A 15,835-nucleotide genomic window follows, 5' to 3' on the forward strand; every position below is an offset into this window, starting at 1 on the left:
AAAAAGCAAAACAGAGTTTTCATAATTCACAAAACAGAAATTGGAGACGAGTCGAAAAGAAAAGGGATCTTTCATATATGCAAAAATATTTACAAAGACCACTCAGGATCTTACACAAAAATCCAAAAAAGAAGAAAATATTTCTAAGTGCCTAATCTTCCTCGGGAGCCTCATCTTCATCCCTTCCACTCTCGGATCCACTCGAGCTCCCGGAACCATCATCATCAGAGAGCAAAGCTTTGACTTTTGCCTCAAGCACTTTTGCGTTCTCGATATCGACGGTAAGGTCAAAGCTACGAGCATGAATCTCCTTTAGAGTCTCTCTCCGATACTGGAATTTGGCATGCTCGGCAACGCATAATGATCGAACCTGAGCAGCATCAAAAATTTCCTTTGCTCGAGCATGAGCGGCTTCAGCATCAGCTCGGTAGACAGCCACGACCACCTCCGCGTCGACCTTTACTCTTTCTGCTCAGATGTAGCCTTTGCAAGCTCAGCGGCCAACCGAACCTCGAGCTCCTCAATTTTCTTGGCTCGGGCCAAGCTCTCCTCTTTCAAGCTTTGGAATTGACGTTCGGCTGAAGATAGCTGGGCTTGAGCAGTGTCTTTCTTTGAGGCAAGGAGGTCCATGTTTTGCTTCCACCCCAAGGTCTCTGCCTCCTTCATCTTGGCCTCCTCGTGAAGTTGCTCAATCTTTTAGGCCTTCTGCTGAACCTACAAGATTGAAGTGTTAGTCGTCGTCTTCGAATTAAGAAAACGAGCTTCCAAAAAATTACATTACCTGCTCAATCAGGTCGGTTTACCCTTTGTGAGCTGTTTCCAATTCAGCTCGGAGGTCCTTGATCTCCTCTTCTTTGTGCCCAATAAGAAGTTTTAGGGAATCCCTCTCCTCCGTAATCTTTTTAAGGTCAGCCTCGTACCGGTCCAGCCTTTCCCGAGATTTAGAAATCGCTTCACGATGAAGCGTCAAGGCCTATGAAGAAATAAAGGAAAGTCAGGCAAGAGGAAACGAAAGAAAAAGTAATATAGATAAAGGGAGCCAAGGCTTACCTGACTTAAGAGTCGATGGGACTCATCAAAGATGCTCGACGCATCATCCAGATCGGAAGCATCTTCGAATTCCGTGAAGCAACTGTGGAAAAGGTCCTCAGCTTCGTGGGCCAATACCACATCGGAGGTCTCCATGGCCCAGGCTTCCTGAATTTGCCCCTCTGAAAATGAGGGGAGGGGTGGTGAATCGTCAACATTTATTGCTCCAAGCGGGTTACTTGGGGCGTTCTCTTCGTTTTGAAGGGCCTCATAAATGGCCCCTTCAACTACGACCACCGGTTGCCCATCACGACAGGAGGTATGTTCGACCTCAGATGACTCGGGGACTCTGCTCGGGCCATCTTCCGAGATCCCCTCGTCCGAGGTTGAACCTCTTTGGTCATCACCGGCTCAGCGGCCTTTGGGACCTCGGAGCTCCTCTTTCGAGCCACCAGCTCGTAGTCAGCATTTTCTTTTTCCTCTTCTTCATCTCGTAGCTTTACATCCGCAGGCAGGACGGCGGTATCTTTCTTCGACCTGCGAGCCGTGCTCTTCTTATGCTTTGGAGTTTTGGAGGGCGAGACCCTTTTTCTCTTCTTATCCTTGGCCGGTATCGGGGCCTCCTCCTCTTATCCTCATGGGGGCCTCATGATATCATTGTCCGCAAGACCTGTATGAAAGGAAACCAAGTAGAAATAAAAAAGAGGCATCTCAGAGAAGAGCGTCAAACACATGAAAAGAAACTCACCATTATTTTTGGCCTCCAATCGGCCCCTTGCCAAATCGCTCCATGAGCGCTCAACATATGTAGAAGTCGAGCCAGTTTTCGAACCCAGCCCTCGAGGTTCAGAATCGCACCAGGCACCCAAGGGACTGCTGCATCATAGGAAGTAACATCGATGAGAAAAAGCAAAAGAAACAAAACACTAAGTGGAGATCAAGGGCAGGGTTTGTACTTACGCTTCATGTTCCACTCTTCGGGGAATGGTATCTTCTCAGCCGGGATTATGTCAGAAGTCCTCACTCGGACAAACCGGCCCATCCATCCTTGATCCTTGTCCTCATCTATGCTCAAGAGCACCTTGGTGGCCCACGTTGAAGCCTTATTAATCCGGCTCGATAGAGACATGGGCCGTACAATATAATGAGATGATCGAGGGTAAAAGACATCCCTTCAACCTTGCTCATGAAGAATCGAAGCAAAATAACAATACGCCAGAAAGAAGGATGGATCTGGCCTAGGGTTATTCGGTATTGGCGGCAGAAGTCGAGGATAACGGGATCGACGGGACCCAACGTAAAAGGGTAAGTGCAAACACTTAAGAACCCTTCTGCGTAAGTAGTGATGTCCTCTTCAGGGGTCGGAATCACCACCTCTTTGAATTCCCAATGGAAATCTTTCTTCACCTGCTTAAGATCACCCTCAGTTATAGAGCATATGTATCTCGACATTGGCTCACATCAGCCAGGGACCGACGAAGGTTTCTCAATTTTGAAATCGGAAGTAAGATCGCACACCCCGGGAACACACTCTTCGATGCATGGTTCCACCGGCATCTTATCGCCGGCCGACCACGATGAAGAAGCTTTCTCCTTTTGAGGAACGGTTTTTGATGTTTTTACCATTTTGGTATGGATTCAGAGAAAGAAGAAGATGAGATTTGTAGTTTTGAAGAAAGGTCGGTAATGAGGCCTATAGATTGTGCAAGAACGGGGAGGCTGAATAAGATGTGAAGAGCTTTGAAGATTTGTAGGAAAACTTGAAAAACTCAGTAGGATTTCGAAGATTAGTACAAGAAAATTTCAAAGTAAAGTTTAAAGAAGTAAGAAGAAAACCTATTTAAGGATTTATAGCGACGGTGAAAGGCACAGTGGCCGACCATCAATAGACGCTAATTAATGATCTTCGGAACCGTACCGATGCGATGCTTCGGTCGTTTTTGTCGCTTACATCACAAGAGTGACGTCATAACTGGTCGAAGGATTAAATCGAAGGCTCAGTTCATTTCTTCTCATTACACTCAAAGAAACGAGGGGACTATCTGTATACAGTTAAAATCAGGCTTGCCCGATTTTGCTTTTTAATTGAGACCAAGGGATCACGTCGAGGATCAGCCTCATAAAGGATCAGGCCAGAGAACGAAGACAAAGTGCCGAGTTCAAGAATCGAGGTGCTCATCAAGATCGAGGCCAACAACGATCAAGACCAAATATGACCAATTTCGAGCAAAACGCAATAACTGAAGGTAAGATATCCGTAATCGGTCGGAGATCACGGCGGAAATCCCGGAACAAATCAAATCAAGGGCGCTAGTTTAGGCTAATCATGGGATTTACTTCTATAATAAGAGTTATACCATAATTAGGATTTCTCTATTATATAAAGGGGAGTCCCCATCATTTGTAGACGCCTTACATTCACGAATATCACAACAATATAATATTTCTTTCTTTTGTTTATCAACTTGCTGCTCTTTAGCTGTTCTTATTCTACCAAGATCGAGGGTTCAATTGCTGGAGGGCATTGTCCAAACGCCGATTTACTTTATATTATTGTCAATTTGAAACACTTATCTTTACGTTTATCAATTGTTTATTAGGTGAAATCACATATCCTTAAAATCACGTTATAAGTTTAATTGTTATCCAAATATTAGGGTAAACATATACAAAAGCTATCCTTGAATAGTAATACTTCTACAGAGACACACATCCTACTGCAACATAGAGCCAATGCTTTCTAGACTCCTATCGGGTGAGTATTGTCAAGGTCGACTCTAACGTTATAAGAGGTTAGGCCCCAAAATTTGGGGGGCCCCATTTTTAAAAAATAACAGGTTTATAGGCAGTTAATAAATAATATTTAGTACATTTAATACAAAAGTAAAATTTTTATATAAAAGGAAAGAAAGTTCTTTATATATAAAAAGTAATAATTTTGACTTGCTTTAAAATGGGTAGATGAATAGTTTTCCAACATTCCAATTTTTTACTTTTTACTCCATCATTATTAAAATTTTTACTCTCCCTTTCTTAATTTGTTCAAGTCAATCTTTCTTTTTCCAAATCTCTTTATATTTCAATAAACTCTACATATTTTTAGTCTTTCTCTATAATCTTCTTACTCACGTTCTTTCTCCAAGATTTTATTAGTTTAAGTGTTCAACAACACTTTTAAGCTTACAATGGTTATATACTTCTATTGCTCTATAATATCTTATCTAAAATCAAGAATATCTCAAGAAAGACTAAATGAGTTGGCTATAACATCAATTGAAAATGAATTATTAGAAAAAATCGGTTATAAAAAGATTATTAACAACTTTATATCTCAAAAAGTTAGAAGAATAGATTTCAAATAAAAATATATCTTATAATCATATTAAATTTTGGCTTTAGGCCTCGCATGTGCTTGAGTCGGCCCTGAGTATTGGAAACGGAGTCACCTTTGCCAGGGAGTATTTTACTCTTAAAGTAGAATTCTTTTAGGTGCAAATTCGAAGTAATCGGGTTTCCAAAACGCATATCGAACATATGGTGGAAATCCGACAAAAGAAACAAGAGTAGAAGGAACACATCGTGATAGCGCCGGACACCACTGTCAGGCAAGCCAACACCAAGAAGTTAATTAAATCCTCAATTTAGTATTTTTGAAATTATTTCTTTTCCTTACATTAAAAAATAAATAATGAACTTCACTGAGTAAATAATAATGTCTTTAACAAATTTTTCAATACTGAATAATCCCATATACATCTCAGAACCCGGTGTCACAAGTGCAAGAGCAATTTCTAGGAAATAAAATATAATACGATAACTGTCCGTAATACAGATTGGATAGAAAATGAAATACAATACTCTGAAGGAGACTCTACTGGCTGCGGGTCGTCTTGAGAGATACAGCTCACCTAAGTTTCCGTATCAACCATGTCGCTGCGTCCAATGAGGCCAATGGACATACATGCGCCTATGCAACAAAAATGCGCAGCAAGTGTAGTATGAGTACGAAAGCAACGCGTACCCAGTAGGTATCCCGTCTAACGTCGAAGAAGTAGTGACGAGAGGTCGACTACGACACTTACTAGTGGTCCAATAATAATATAACAATAATGTGAAAAATCGTGGATTTTATAAGGTGATTGCAAACTGAATAAGCATGAAGCAGGCAAACAATTCTTTGGTTAATAGAAATTTCCAAGTTCATATTTCATCATTTGTTAATTTATCTCAGGCCAGGGAGACAATATCCATTTTTCGTAAATCTCAAGGCAAGCAATACAAGCATGCGCAAATCATGCCGATGTCGTACGACCCGATCCACTGCCAGAGGGCCGAACGGTGCGAACCATAGATGCATCTATTTAATCTACCGAGGCGTTCGGCCCGTTCCACAAAAGATAAACACATTCAAACGATTAATCAACAGTTCATCAAAGGACAATTATCTAAGGAAATGGCAATTCCTCTCCTAACAGTTAAGAAAATGTTGATTAGATTTTTATAAACTTATTAACCAAGTTCAATATTATTTAAGCATTTTAAATTGACAATGAGGTTGCAAATGTTACAAGTAGCATGCTTTTGGGTCCTAGACTACCCGGACTTAAGCATAATAATAACTACGCATGGAGCCTCGTCACCTCGTGCGAACGTAGCCCCCATAATTAGAAGCAAATATTTAATTATTTCACCTATGAGGATAATTCCCTCTTACAAGGTTCGAAAGGAGACTCACCTCGCTCCGAAGTTCCATAACCGGCATTCCACGCCCTCTCGATGACTCTAATCGATGCACAACGCTCCAAAACTAGCCAATAATTATGCAAACCCATTAATATATGCTCAGTTACTCATTATAATCCAATTTATAATAATTTCTAACCCGATCAAAAAGTCGATAAAAATCACCCTCGGGCCCACGTGGCCGGATTCCGAATTTTTTTGAAGATAAACTTTAACCGTAACCTCAGGAACTCAAATATATAGTTTACTCTCAATCCGATGTCCAATTTCGTGATCAAAAATCCAAAATATAAATTTCTAGGTTTTACTTCCAAATCCCAAAATTTCTAGAAATTTCCATGACTAAATCCATATATAAACCTAGTATTTAACTCAAAACTAGTGGAAACCACTTACCTCATACTTGGTGACGAAAATAACACTCCAAAGTTGCTCCAATATCGGCTTCCATGGAGGATATGGGGTTGAAATGAGCCCAGCCCCCATCTTTTAAAAGACACTGCCCAACGATTCTTCGCACCTGTGGTCACTTGACCGCTTCTGCGGTTTCGCAGGTGCAGACCAAACCCGCTTCTGCGGTTCAGGGCTCCCAGCCCATTTCCGCTTCTGCGCCTTCTCTTCCGCAGGTGCGATCTCGCTTCTGCAGATAACGGCATCTGCGATCCCTGCACTCCCAGCCAAAATCGCATCCGCGACCCTCATGGCCGCTTCTGCGGCTCTGCACCTGCGGCCAAAACCTTGCAGGTGCGGTTACACCAGATGACAGCAGCCCTCAGCCTTTCTTCCAAGTCCAACTCGATCCGTTTACCACCCGGATTCCACCCGAGGCCCTCGATACCTTAACCAATTATACTAACACGTCCCAAAACACATCACGAACTTAGTCGAGCCTTCAAATCACATCAAACAACATCAAAATCACGAATCACAACCTAGTTCAAGCTTAATGAACTTTAGAACTTCAAACTTCAATATTCGATGCCGAAACCTATGAAATCACGTCCGATTTACCTCGAATTTTACACACAAGTCATATTTGACATTACGGACTTACTCCAACTTTCGGAATCGGAATTCGACCCCGATATAAAAAATTCCACTTCCGGTCAAACTTTTAAAAAACCTTCAAATTTCTAACTTTAGCCACGTGATTCCAAAATGATCTGCGGACCTCCAAATCCACTTCGGTTTGCGCTCCCAATACCAGAATCACCATATGGAGCTATACCCAGACTCGGAATCCCAAACGGGCATCGATAACATTGAAATGCACTTCAACCCAAACTTATGGAATTCTTCCAAAATGCTAGCTTCCACAATAGGCACCGAAACGCTCCTGGGTCATCCAAACCCGATCCGGGCATACGCCCAAGTCCGAAATCATCATACAAACCTGCTGAAACCCTTAAACCCTTATTCTGAGGCCGTTTACTCGAAAATTCGATCTTTAGTCAATTATTCCAACTTAAAGCTTCCGAATTGAGAATTTTCTTTCCAAATCAATGTCGAACTTCCTGAAATTCAATTCCGACCATGCGTGCAAGTCATAATACCTGAATTGATGCTGCTCATGTCCTCAAACCGCCGAAGAACGTGCTAAAGCTCAAAACGACCGGTCCAGTCGTTACATTCTCTCCCACTTAAACATACGTTCGTCCTCGAACGTGCTGAGAATTGCGCTGGAGTTGTCTAAAATTACTGCTTAACACCTCGTGCACCTACTCGTGCTACCATAACTCAGTTGAGCACATTAGCTCGCTCAAATCCGAAGATATTGTCTCTTATTAAAGCAAATAAGCTTAGAGCCCAATTCCAACATCCGGAATTTTTCTGCCAGGCTTGCTTCCAACATGAATGCCGTATTAATCACCACACGTTGTACCAAAACATGACTGCACACCCTTGGTGAATTTACACCATGCACCACATCATTCACCAGACCGTAATAACACTCTCTGATCATAATAGCCAACATTTCCCGAATCTGATGCTCACGATGCACCCCATGACATATATAAGTCCTGTTCCAACTCTCGTAATGCCGCCACGATGGAAGGGATGTGTAGAAATTCATAACCAACTACCGAGATAACAAATCATTGAGTCTATACTCCTGACAAGAACCATTACCTCATTCCGAACCAAATAATGGCATTTACTCTTTAATATACTTCATATAATCCGATCGCACCGATCCTAGATCCAATAATCTCGTCAGTACGAGCTGCTTAGGCAACAAGCCACCCCATACATGACCACAAAGTCTCACATGATGCCATAACGTGCCAATAGGATACAGACTTGAACGTGATACATAAGGAAAATGAACTCTGGAAAGGGCTACTCAACCCACGTAACTAATTAGACAACCGAAAATGTGTCATGAAACTACCTCAGAAAAATGGGAAACAAAACACACAAAAATAGATATAGGGAGCTGTACTCAACATCACACTGTTGCGGAGTGCAACCTGATCCAAACAACATACCCGTGGCGGCGTGCCACCCGATCCATACATAAAATCTATATAAGGAGATACATACCGAGCTAGAGTGCTGATTACTACAAACTACCAAATATCGGCCACAAGCACGCTAAATGCATAATACCATCCCTGGGGAGACAGATAGCGCGCTACGCTACAAAACTCAAGCACATCTAAGGTGTGATATATGATCTGAATCTCGAGAGCCATCCTGCTCATATAATACCTTCGCTGTGTGGAACCTCAACACATATGGAATTTATCAAGCTGTTTCACAACTCACGCGGCACAATATAGCATTACATGAAATAGCCGACAATGAAACAACATCCAACTCTCAAATACTCCTCCATAAGGAGTGCTATGCTGAAATGAACACATCTGGCCTGATATAGAGCCCATATTCATATTTAAATCCACCCATCGACCTCGAGCCAATTCTGACCGCACCGTACTAGGTTAATAACCTTTCAAGGGTCCATAATAACCCCTTTTTCCCATGACTCACAAGAACAACCCTTATATCCGGAGCAAACCTCCACAGTCCACAACCCAATAAACCGAGTGCCCTCCAGGCATAAATTCTCAAATTAGTGATACTACCACAATCTTCACACTTAGTTTAAATCTTCAATCAATCAAGTGACTACATGTCACACTTATACAATCTTCCCGTGGGTACGCTCCCACGACCTTCCGCACTAGATAATCTGAACATCCATACCACCAACCGCACTAAAGCTGTAAAGCAAATTAAGAATCCACACATCAATACACAAGGCCTATTACACATGACATCGACCTTAGGTGACGCCGAAAACAATATCATCTTACTTTAAGCATCTGAATCCTTTTCCTACTCATCCGAGCTCATGACATCCTTGTAAACATCGAACGGCAATCTTGAATCCTCAACTTCCGAATCCTATGCTAATTGATGCACTTAATCACGCCAATGCGCAATAGTACAAGAATTTCGTCATAGCTCCAGAACCACTAATAGGGTAAACACTTCATCATATAGAAACTTTCTACTTAACTCATTTCAAGAGAAACATAGCAACACACGAGTGAATTCTCATAACCGTAGAACATGCAAATCCTCAAGTAGTGGTCTAAACCACCGTAACCCTTCCGGTATCTGCCTACACTAACGAGCCAAAATACTTGGATATTTCTGAATAAAATCAATTACGGCGGCTGTCAAGCCTCGCACGCACTGCCACAAATGACATGCATAACTTAATCACGCCGAAGGAATTGATCACCGCCACCATTATGCCAATTCAACCATGGCTAACCAATCTAACTTCTTCAATTCATCCTTAGCTTTCCTTAGAGATAATAATAGTTCCATTCCTTACATCACCAACCTAAATCTGCACTCATCTTGAGTGACCCCATTCCACGAGATTACATTGTCTCCAAACCCATCCTGATAATTTCTCTAAAAATCCGGAGTCATTTTCCTCCAAATGCTACAATGCAAGTCGAAAATATCATAGAACATTCTGTGCCTCTTATTATAATCCGCTGTAAAAGCTCGACTCTTAACCATACAGCGGGCTCGAAGTTCTTAGGCACCGCATCTTTAACCTTTAAATTTGCTAGGGCAGTTGTTAAGAGTCACCCACTCTGGCTTGGTCCTGAATATAATCAACTCCAAGGCTCCGCTGGCACATGAACACCCACCTCAATGAAGCACTCGACTGAATCACTTCCCTTGTAAATCACCTCTGTACGAAGCATAAATCCCGAATCTTCCCAAAGCCCAAACATGAGTCAATAAGGCCAACTACAGCACACCTTTATCGATTCCTTTGTTCAAATTACCACTTATGTTCTTTTCCTTTAGCTGTATTAACTCACCAAGTAGATAACCATGCAAACCTATCGTAGGCGGTGGGACTCTCCCACTTAGCTTGAAGCTACTATTACACAACTCTTGAACCCACCAAGATTCTTTTTTCATTGTTGGTATGATCTTGCACAACCAACCCACCAAATTCCTCGAAATCCTTCTGTTAGTATTTCATGAACACTCTGAATCTCTAGCAACATTCACATATTTGACCTCTTACTGGATGGTTAGTAAAATCCTCCGCATAAGCTTTGCCAACCACGCAACCGCTGATCTGCTCACAGGAGATAACCCACATGTGGAAATTACATGCCGACATTTCCCAACGACGCTGCATTGCACAATTACTACGAAATCATTAGCTCATTCACTAGCTGCACAAGTCCGTTCGCTCCTTATGGACATCAACTAAATGTGAGATAGTACCTCCAAATCCAATGTCATGTTGTATCCTTCTTCACATCAAACAACTCCTTTCTGTTGCATCCAATCTCCTGCTGTATAATAGCCAATATTTCAAATTAAGCCCGTAGACCCAATCACCGTCCACTAAAGTTCCCAAAGCGCTCCAACTTTCCTCAAGGTGTGTAGTTACCCTGCCACTGAACCCATATGCTACTCTGCCACTCTCCCACTTTGGTCAAACTCACTCCTTTAAGTAACTACTCGACTTTCGCTTCTTACACCTGGACTTCTAGAATTTAACCACTGCCTGACACTTCCCACACGTCCTTCCTCATCCTTTGTTGCCCAGTTGTTGCCTTCAATCAATATCTACCTTTAGCACTTTGAACCAACAGATCGCTACTACTTTAAACCTTTCCAAGGATCATCTTTCTCGAGCCGTCAACATTAGAAAAACCGATCTAATCCTGAACCACAACACACCGCGATCTCTAACAACCTCTTCCCCGACACTATTCCACAATACCCCGCCCAAAGGTGAATTGTAGAAGATCATAACACCATCGAACTAAACATATTCAATCGAGGACGACGACACCACGTCGCAGATGAAAATTCCACCACACTTGAAAACACCAAGTCTGGTTACTCTATCAACCCAAACCTGATCATTTATAGTTCGATTGCCTTTCCTCCGCCAGAAATAAAATACCAAATTTCTGAATCATACATTGAGTACACCTCCTTTCAAGTAATTCACTGCCTCGACACGTGGGCAAGTATCCTACTATCACATCAATACTGTGCGATAACCGTTCATGAGCCTCATAGAGACCTGTGCATAGCCTAAAAGCTCTCAGAAGTACATCTACCGAGTTGAAACGACAGAATATCCTTCCGCAAGGAGACGATAATAGCCCAATCAACGACGCAGGGAGAAACATCCTGCACCACATCTGTAGTACCATTATAATTACTCACTTCCCGATTTATAACCAGCGCTTCGCATCGATAAGATTGAATGGAAAGGAAATGAAGGAATAAGCCTCAAAGGGATCAAATAGCATGATGAGGAAATCAAGAAGGGAAGTGCTCCTAACAGCCCTGTAGCCTCTCGAAGATAAGTACAAACGTCTCCGTATCGATCCGCAAGACTCTACTAGACTCGCTCATGACTCGTGAGACCTAAGGGAATCTAGTGCTCTGATAACATGTTGTCAAGATCCAAAATCCGTTAAGGGTCGTGATGGTGCCGGACACCACTATCAGGCAAGCCAACACCAAGAAGTTAATTAAATCCTCATTTTAGTATTTTTTGAAATCATTTCTTTTCCTTACATTAAACAATAAATAATGAACTTCACCATGTAAATAATAATGTCTTTAACAAATTTTTCGATACTGAATAATCCCACATACATCCCAGAACCCGGTGTCACAAGTGCAAGAGCAATTTATTGGAAATAAAATATAATACGATAACTGTCTGGAATACAGATTGGATAGAAAATGAAATACAATCTGAAGGAGACTCTGCTGGCTGCGGGTCGTCTCGAGAGATGTAGCTCACCTAAGTCTCCGTATCAACCATACCACTACGCCCAACGAGGCCAATGGACATACGTGTGCCTATGCAACAAAAATGCACAACAAGTGTAGTATGAGTACGAAAGCAACGCGTACCCAGTAAGTATCCCGCCTAACCTCGAAAAAGTAGTGACGAGAGGTCGACTTAGACACTTACTAGTGGTCCAATAATAATATAACAATAATGAGAAAAATTGTGGATTTTATAAGGTGACTGCAAACTCAATAAGAATGAAGCAGGTAAACAATTCTTTGAATAATAGAAATTTCCAAGTTCATATTTCATCATTTTTTAATTTATCTCAGGCCAGGGAGACAATATCCATTTTTCATAAATCTCAAGGCAAGCAATACAAGCACGCGCAAATCATGCCGAGGTCGTACGTCCCGATCCAAAAATATTTAAACTGTGCACTGCCAGAGGGCTGAATGGAGCGAACCATAGATGCATCTATTTAATCTAACGAGGCGTTCGGCCCGTTCCACAAAAGATAAACACATTCAAACAATTAATCAACAGTTCATCAAAGGGAAATTATCCAAGGAAATGGCAATTCCTCTCTTAAGAGTCAAGAAAATGTTGTTTAGCTTTTTAGAAACTTATTAACCAAGTTCAATATTATTTTAAATTGACAATGAGGTTGCAAATGTCACAAGTAGCATGCTTTTGGGTCCTAGACTACCCAGACAGAAGCATAATAGTAGCTACGCACGGACCCTCGTCACCTCGTTCGAACGTAGCCCCCACAATTAGAAGCACATATTTAATTATTTCACCTATGGAGATAATTACCTCTTAAAAGGTTAGAAAGGAGACACACCTCGCTCTGAAGTTCTATAACCGGTATTCCACGCCCTCCCGATGACTCTAATCGATGCACAACGCTCCAAAACTAACCAATAATTATAAAAACCCATTAATATATTCTCAGCTACTCATTATAATCCAATTTATAACAATTTCTAACCCCGATCGAAAAGTCGATAAAAATCACCCTCGGGCCCACGTGCCCGGATTCTGAAAATTTTCGAAGATAAACTTTATCCGTAACCTCACGAACTCAAATAATATTACTCTCAATCCCATATCCAATTTCGTGATCAAAAATCCAAAATATAAATTTCTAGGTTACTTCCAAATCCCATAATTTCTATAAATTTCCATGACTAAATCCATATATAAACCTTGTATTTAACTCTAAACTAGTGGAGACCACTTACCTCATGCTTGGTGATGAAAATAACACTCAAAAGTTGCTCCAAAATCGGCTCCCATGGAGGAAATGGGGTTGAAATGAGCCCAGCCCCCATCTTTTAAAAGACACTGCACATAGATTCTTCGCACCTGCGGTCACTTGACCGCTTCTGTGGTTCCGCAGGTGCGGACCAAACCATGCTTCTGCGGTCCAGGGCTCCCAGCCTATTTCCGCTTTTGCGCCTTCTCTTCCGCAGGTGCGTTCTCGCTGCGGGGGGATGACCGCATCTGCGGTCCCAGCACTCCCAGCCAAAATCACGTCTGCGACCCACATGGCCGCTTCTGCGGCTCTGCACCTGCGGCCAAAACCTCGCAGGTGCGGTTACACCAGATGACAGCAGCCCTCAGCCTTTCTTTCAAGTCCAACTCGATCCGTTTACCATCCGGATTCTACTCGAGGCCCTAGGGACCTCAACCAATTATACTAACACGTCCCAAAACATGTCACGAACTTAGTCGAGCCTTCAAATCACATCAAACAACATCGAAATCACGAATCACAATCCAGTTCAAGCTTAATGAACTTTAGAACTTCAAACTTCAACATTTGATGCAGAAACCTATCAAATCACGTCTGATTTACCTCAAATTTGGCACACAAGTCATATTGGACATTACAGACCTACTCCTACTTCCAAAATCGGAATCGGACCCTGATATCAAAAAGTCCACTTCCGGTCAAACTTCTCAAAAACTTTCAAATTTCTAACTTTAGCCAAATGACTCCAAAATGATCTGCGGACCTCCAAATCCACTTCCTTTCGCACTCCCAATACCAGAATCACCATACAGAGCTATTTCCAGACTCGAAATCCCAAACGGACATTGATAACACTGAAATGCACTTCAACGCAAACTTATGGAATTCTTCCAAAATGCTGACTTCCACAATAGGCACCGAAATGCTCCCAGGTCATCCAAACCCGATCCGAGCATACGCCCAAGTCCGAAATCATCATACGAACCTGCTGGAACCCTTAAACCCTAATTCTGAGGTTGTTTACTCGAAAATTTAATCTTTAGTCAATTTTTCCAACTTAATTCTTTCGAATTGAGAATTTTCTTTCCAAATCAACTCCGAACTTCCCGAAATTCAATTCCGACCATGCGTGCAAGTCATAATACTTGAAGTGAAGCTGCTCATGGCCTCAAACCGCCGAAGAATGTGCTAAATCTTAAAATGACCGGTCGGGTCGTTACACCGTTCTTAACCAAAGATTCTAGATTTGAGCTCTGCGAATAGAGTCGCCTTTAATAGGGAGCACTTAAAATGACATATTTCTCCGTATTGATGTATAAAACCAGTACAACCTATATATACAGAAGCTATCCTTGAACAGTAAGACTCCTTCACAGACACATTAAGAGTCCTACTTCATGCAATACGGAGTCGGTGCGATGCTAGCTCCTATCTGCAAACAACTAAGCGGGGGCAGATTTATGTGGGAGATTATGGGACACGTGAACCTATAGCGTTTCGGTAAAATTATACACTTTTTTGTGCATATTTTTTACAATTGGTAAATATTAACTATTGGCATCTATGCTCTAAGATAATTGAATGACGTACTTGGTTGAATGTTGAGTTATTTATGAAGAGGAGTAGGGATCACCCACTAAATATATTTTGGGATAATACATAAGTTGCACCCTTAACTTGTCCCCAAAAGTCAGTTTCCCGTTCAACCTTTACGGGTGTTCCTTTTCCATCCTATACTTATCTGAAATGAATTTAATACCTCCTTGGGACATATACAACCAGTATCATGGTGGAAGGTGTTGCACACTCTCCCTATGTCTTGGCCACGTATTATCCCAACAGATTCAAGTTGATTTTATCTTTTCTTTTTTGACTTTGATTTTTAATTTTTACTCCTTTTTCTTCTTTCTCTTTTTTAAATTTGCATCTCCTTCCTTATATTTATTTTGAAAATCTCTTTTCTCAGACTCCTTTCCTACAGTGCAATCCTTCACCCCAATTATAAAATTTAGATTTAGATAAATTATTTTTAAGTTAATTGAGAATTTTGACATTGTAATACCAATAGAAAAGGGGTTGAGAAGTGAGATATGACTGTGGTTGGAGGTTGACAGGAGAAAATGGAAGCTTGGCGGCATCGGAAGAAATTTTTCAGCCAACATCTGGTGGGGTTTTGTAGTTTTATTGAATTTTTCCATGTTAATGCATTTTCAATAGTCAAAGGTGAGAATACAACTGATGATTTTTACAATATCTGATTAATTTTCCATCTTAATTTTCTGCCAAGAAGAGGAAGGGGGATAGGCGGCAATGGAAGTTTTGCTGATGGAAATTAAAAGGAGGAGAGAGGAAAAGTTGAAGAAAGAAAATGAAAGGGAAAAGAGCAAGAAAATCTCCTCTTAAAAAGGTGTGGAGTGAAAATGGAGAAGAAAGAAATGGCGTTGAGATGGAGAAGAAAGAGGGGTTTCGGGGGGTGGGGGGGTGAAGAT

The sequence above is a fragment of the Nicotiana attenuata genome, chromosome 3 (assembly GCF_001879085.1).
Source record: "Nicotiana attenuata strain UT chromosome 3, NIATTr2, whole genome shotgun sequence".
Lineage (NCBI taxonomy): Eukaryota > Viridiplantae > Streptophyta > Magnoliopsida > Solanales > Solanaceae > Nicotiana > Nicotiana attenuata.